This window comes from Paramisgurnus dabryanus, chromosome 24, assembly GCF_030506205.2.
Source record: "Paramisgurnus dabryanus chromosome 24, PD_genome_1.1, whole genome shotgun sequence".
Taxonomy (NCBI): Eukaryota; Metazoa; Chordata; class Actinopteri; order Cypriniformes; family Cobitidae; genus Paramisgurnus; species Paramisgurnus dabryanus.
In genome coordinates this window covers 28,001,120-28,007,512 of record NC_133360.1, presented here as the reverse complement: position 1 = coordinate 28,007,512, position 6,393 = coordinate 28,001,120, and the positions used below count along the sequence as shown (strand labels likewise).

Here is a 6,393-nt window from a genome sequence, read left to right as displayed (position 1 = left end):
CGCAACCTGTCAGCCGTGAGACTCGAACCAGCAAAACTCTCAGGTTATAAGGCCGACTCTAACTATTAGAAAATGACTGCCCATTATCTTATAATATAAATATTATTTTATATTTAAGAAGTTAAGCTTTTTTTGGTAACTGTTAACAGGCTTTTATCAACAATTTATTGTTTCACATATTGATACATAGTAAAAGCGAAAGTGCAAGTTGTTTTTAAATTAAGGCAGCTCAAACATGTATTTTAGTCAATAATAATAATTTTAGGATAAGCCCTGTCCAGGAAACTGCACCATGGTGTATAATACACACCCAGATTAGTGTTGAAAATATTAGAAAAGGTAGTGTTTAAAAAAAAGTAACAATGATTTAGTGTTGAAGTTAATGAAATAATGAAGTTATGCATGAATATTAATGATGAACACTTGCTGTTAATGAACACAATCACTGAAGAAAGATAGAATCAAGAAGTCATTCTAACAGTGATAAGTTTTACCTTTAGCTGAGCACTTGACCCTTATTTTAAGCAAAATCTTATTGTTTGCTTGTTGATGCATTGTGATAGCTTGTAAGAAGAATACAAAAAATTCTGTGGTAATTTTTAACACCTTGGGTGTGAATCTAAGCAGTGTTGATTTAACTCTGGAGCTTTTGCTGTGTAGGTTTGCAGAAATTATAAATAGTTTCAACAACCCTAACCTAAAGGACTGAGTGGCAAGGTAAGGAAAATAACAGGACAGACTACACATCTTTTAGTCATCATAGTAACTTCTTGCATTGATCTGATTATAATTTTAATTTCTGTAATTTTGTTATCATATAATTGGCTACTGCACAATAAAACTCCCTTTATAATGAATGGCGTGGGAATTACAACTTGGCCCGTCTGACCTGTGGATTATAATCGGTACAATATAATCTCTACAATCAATGTACAGTGGAGAACACAGCAAAGTTGTATTAGGAGCAATTTAGGGGTGGTTTCCCGGAAAGGGATTAAGTCATAGACTAAAATAAATGTAAGAGCTGTCCGAACTGAAAACAACTTGCATTGACATATCTTAAAATACATCAGTGGCCTTTGTTTTGTTTTAAAATGCACACAAGTAATGTTTTTAGTAAGTTATGTTTGTTTAAACTACTTATTTTTCCTAATTAGGCCTAATCCTGGTTCAAGAAAACCCCTGTCCTAGGAAAACACCCCTTAATGTTTGTCATTTAGTGCTTTGCGTTCACATTCTTAACTTTGGACATAGATTTATTAATATATATATATATATATATATATATATATATATATATATATGTGTGTGTGTGTGTGTGTGTGTGTACTAAAATGATAAGATCACTAATGCATTGTCGGTAAGCCATGCTTTCAATGAAACTGGCTGTAAAAACAATAACTCGTTTTAGTCATTTGTGCATTGCATGTCGTTACCACTAATGAGCACAAGATGGCAGATGACTTCTTCGCCACTATCATATTGTGTATTTTTAAAGGAAGAATTAATAACATGCAACGACCGTACTATAGCCAACTTATTAAATGATGATCCAAAATCAGGAAGTCAAATGCAGTTTGAGATTTATTAAGAATAATGTGTTATATAATAATATAGGATATAGAAGAGGTAGGCTTGATCATTATTTCACACTCCATCACAGCAGGTGGCGGTATGCATCTGTAAAATTGGTTCGTAACCCGCAATTAAACTAAAAGAAGAAGATGAAGATTGTAACGTCAGATGAGGTGGCTCATCGTAAGCATTATGTAAGTGCATGCTCACAAGCTTATTAATAATTATATTGCAGGGAATGCGTTACGACAGGCACTGTCATTGTGTGAATAATTAATGATATAGTGATCCAAGCACTACGTCGAGTTTGCCGTAAGCTTACCTCATAGCCATCATAAGCCAGGTACGCTGACTGAAGGGTAACGTAACCACACGGAAGAGCCAAAAAGTACTATGGAGGAATACAAACACAAAAGCAGCAGCAGTAACAACAGAAGACAGTTTTGTCATGTAAATGGCCTTGGAAAAAAGTCTTTTTAACTGCAATCACATAAGTTGATGGAAACAGTGTCAGGCTTTCACAGATGGAGACGATATAGTGAGGTAAAATGTTAGTGCTGTTTAAATGAATGTGCTGTGTTTGTTAATAATTTGAAAATATGAACAAAGTTATGACTCATGACCAGTGTTGGGTGTAACTAGTTACAAAGTAACTAGTTACTGTAATAATATTACTTTTTTCAGTAACTAGTAGTGTAAGGCATTACCCGTCTCAAAATGGTAATATTATTACAGTTTTCCTGAGCTAGTTACTTGAGTTACATTCGCCAGTAGCACCTTTATCACACAAGGCACAAAACACAGAGAACAAAAGGGAAGGGGAGGTGGGCGTGAATGGAACAATTATTGGTCTAAGTTTGGCACGAGGTATCATTTACCATCACCGATTGGTCGACACCCGGCAGCCAGCAGCACAGAGCGGCAGCGGCACACTCAAAGACAGATCGGGAAAAATGGAAGCGTCAACAACGGCAAGCTCTTTTTCAGAGGAAGGTTCCCAGCAACAGAAAGCTAGTTTCGACGGGGTGGAGATTCAGTCATATTTTATCACGTTCAACGGAAGGAAAATAACTTGACGGTGAAGTGCACACTCTTTAATGTTTCTCCGAACGCTGTGCCCCACGTCTGGTAGCGGGTAAGGAAGCCAGCATTTTCTTGGCCGTGGCTTGCCCAAATAAACATTCTTGTCCAGAAAAAAAATGTAACTAGTAATATAACTAGTAATATAACTAGTTACTTTCTCCAGGGAGTAATAAAGTAAAGTAAGGCATTACTATTTTTGAGAGTAATATGTAATACGTAATATATTACTTTTTTGAGTAACTAGCCCCAACACTGCTCATGACATACTGGCAAGAGAGTTAATAACACAGATCTGTCCTAATATGAGTGAAAGTATATTCCTTTGTACTGTGTAGCATTATTAGAGTAAGTTGGTATATATAATTTCCTTGTTGATTTTACATTAATTTTATGATTTTACATTTGAATAACCATTGTTTCAAAAATCATAAAAACAAATCTGATTATAGTTATTACTAATACGAGCATCTTTTTATGTCTTTCTTTGCATATGCTTGTCTTTCACAGATTATTCACCAAGTATTTATTCACAAGATTGACCGAAGCTGATTTAGATGACCAAATTATGAACATTATGACCCACCCTGAGGCTGTAAGAGTGTGCCTAATGAGAGAATGCATACTTTTATAGGACTTGTACTTTTATAAGGAGTTATAGGACTTAATATACTCAAGAAGACCAAGGGATCCTTATGGGACTGTACATGCTGGACATACAGGTACTTTTTAAAAAAACGTATTATTCTTCTTAACTTAAACATGCATGCTTATTCTTTCTGCTATTGCCTGTTTTATTATTGGTAAACAGTTTTGTTTTAAATTGTTAAAATATTTTTTGTCCTTTTTCAGATGATATTTTTGTTTAAAGAATTTTATTATCTACATGTCATGTCTGTGTTTATTTCAAGTGCAAACAGTAGAACTGTCACAAATGAATATATCTATGACTTTGCACCTGCACTTAATGTAGACATTTTTAAGCATTTAAGGTCAAAATCAGAGTGCAACTTTTACTTTTCATACTAAATGAAATATTCAGCCCCAAATAGCACTTGATTACAGAAGAGTTTTCACTTGTTAACCTGACCGATACAGCAAACATCACACCAAACATTCCAAAACCTGTTTCTGTCTAATGAAACAATCAATGAATTTGGGCAACCAGTATCTGATTGAATACTATAGCTAAAAGTGTGTCACAGCTTTGTTCTGATCGGTTGTTTCTGTTTGTGTGTTTGTATGCTGTGTGTTTTGTCATTGGTTTGTTTGACAGGTGGCCATGCACGTACCAGTCATTGTCTTAAGCCCAGGATACACTGCAGGATTTTTGCTCTCCTATAATATCATTACCTTATCACACAGTGCGACATGGATCATTTAAACTATTGACTCATAGGTTGTGACGACTGTGACTCCATTTAAGTGTAATGTCACCAGCATGCGCTAGTGGTAAACAAATACTGGTACGCTGGTCGACATAGGACCACCGAAGAGCCACGATCACAGAAATTGCCACAAATGTTTCATGTTGGTAATCTTTCGTGTGGGACTGCCAAAAATCATGCAGTGTATCCCGGGCTATATCCTCCCCTCCCTCTAGTCATCTCATTAATTGACGTTGATGAAATGCACTGTCAGTGCTTTTTCTTTCTGACCCCTCTCTGTTCTCTCCAGATCGTGCCCTGATGCCATCTGCCCCATTCTCCCAGCCTCATCTTCCCTCTCTATGGCTTGCTTCACATCGGTTGGCTCTCCTTTGGCTTTCTTCGGCTCTCTTCATCCTGTCTGCCTGCTTGCCTCGCTGCTCTCCCCGATAACATTTCCTGTCTGATGCCTTGACCTCTGACTCTTTCTGCCAGGTGCCATCCTCAGCGATGACTCACTTTAGTGCCACCCTGCTGATTGGTGAGTCTCTGCATTCTGGAATTAAGATTTTCATTGCGCATTAAATAAACTGTTTTGTGCCTACAGTTGAGTCTGTGACCTTTTTTTGACCAAGTGATATAAGTAGGGTCTCAACCTTACACAGTTGTCTTTATGATGGGCCTAGCATTTTTTAGAGAGTCTGTATTTCTGTTTCCTATGTCAAAACTACCTATTACAATGTTTTTGGTTGGAAACAATGATATGCCTTTGTTGCCAATGTTTGTTGTTTATGGGTTTTATTAATAATCATATATTAAATAAGATTTATTTATAACTGAGCAAACATTTTTTCTTTTGGAGTTTATATTCCATATAATTTGCCAAATTCTTATTATAGAGTTCATGTAATAGAGTTCTGTTTTCTTTGTCATTTATGTTTTCACTACAGTACATTCTGGTTGTATAAAGTTATAAGACTTAACAGTTTACAGGCTGTGATGTGCATTAGGCCTACATATTCTACCATTCCTATGTCACCTATTTCCCAGGGCAGCACAATAACCTTTACCATTTCTGTGCTGCAGGCATTGCTCTTCTGAGGTCATCACCATCTTTCTTCAGCCAACCAAAAAAATTCTCACCAACCACCCCGGCTCTGCTAAGCTTGATGTTGGAGGTCTGCTGTTTTTGAAGCAGGGGACCAATATCCATTAAAGGCTTTCTGAACCATTTAACAAAATCACAAAAGATAGGGTAGTTCATACTCAATGTGATGTGCTATACAATGGAAGGGCCATCACATCTTTATACTGCAAAGAACAATTTACTAACTTATCAATTATTGAATGAAGAAAGGCAATGGAAAAGCAAAGATATTTCTTTCCCTGGGGAATTTGAGTCTTAAATTTAGTAATTACTGTTTTATGGAATAAATAAAAGTTGAATATTATGTTATTTTAAAAGCATCATGTATCTTTTTCATTCCTTATGTATTCTACATAGTAGTGTGTCAGGCACTTAAACCCTTAGGAAAAAGGCCAAGGAAAATAGAGAGCAACATAGCAACATAAACACCTCATATCTAAAAACAACTGTTTATTTTCACATGCAACATTAAACTATGGTATACATCTCTGTTTTCATTACAATATTGAACAGGATGAGTATTTTGAGTCTACAGTACTGCTTGCTCCATCTCCAGCAAAGATGAAAACATCCCGAGAAAAAGGACCCATTCACACAGCCTTCCTCGTTTTACCACCTCAACACATTTTACACGGACAACACAGCATCTGGAAGACATTTATGATCCTCACCAGTGTTATTTATTGTGTGTTTTTTGTCCTGTGTGTGTCTAATGATAATAAAAATATATATAATTGATCAATTGAACTTTGAAGGATAAAGCAAAACAATTTACTATAAAGCTATCTAAAGCAATGGCAGCTTCATAAGACTTAATGGGGTCATCAAAGGGGCTCACAAACAAATATAATGCATATGGGTTGACTTGTGAAAACCTAAATGTGCTGTTTTCATGTGACCGTTACCAGTTAGGGTTTAGGAACATGATAAAGTTAAAGTGCATTTAAAAATATAGTTTAGAGAAATGTGTGAAAGTGGTCATGAACTTCAAGGGTTGAACTATTATAGTTAACTGTTTAAAAATATGTAGTTGTAACCTACTAATGCTTTCAAAAGATGCTCAAAATATAGATTACTTTACATCCTGAGATATTCAAGCCTTGTTTGTTGTTTCTGTGTTTAAGCAAAAGCACCACACCAGTAGGTGGTGGTAAAAAAAAAACAGCGCAAGTACGTGTTAACACGTGATTTACGCAATAACACGTAATTACGCGTTAACACGTA

General features: G+C 35.8%; 1 long non-coding RNA gene across 1 annotated transcript; it reads left to right on the top strand.

The window, feature by feature from the left end:
* Positions 1 to 1,731: 1,731 nt before the first annotated feature.
* LOC135741249 (uncharacterized) lies at positions 1,732 to 5,945 on the top strand. Its single transcript, XR_010529397.2, has 4 exons — positions 1,732 to 2,118; positions 3,166 to 3,377; positions 4,333 to 4,563; positions 5,109 to 5,945. It is a non-coding gene; the product is annotated as an uncharacterized lncRNA (long non-coding RNA).
* Positions 5,946 to 6,393: the final 448 nt, after the last annotated feature.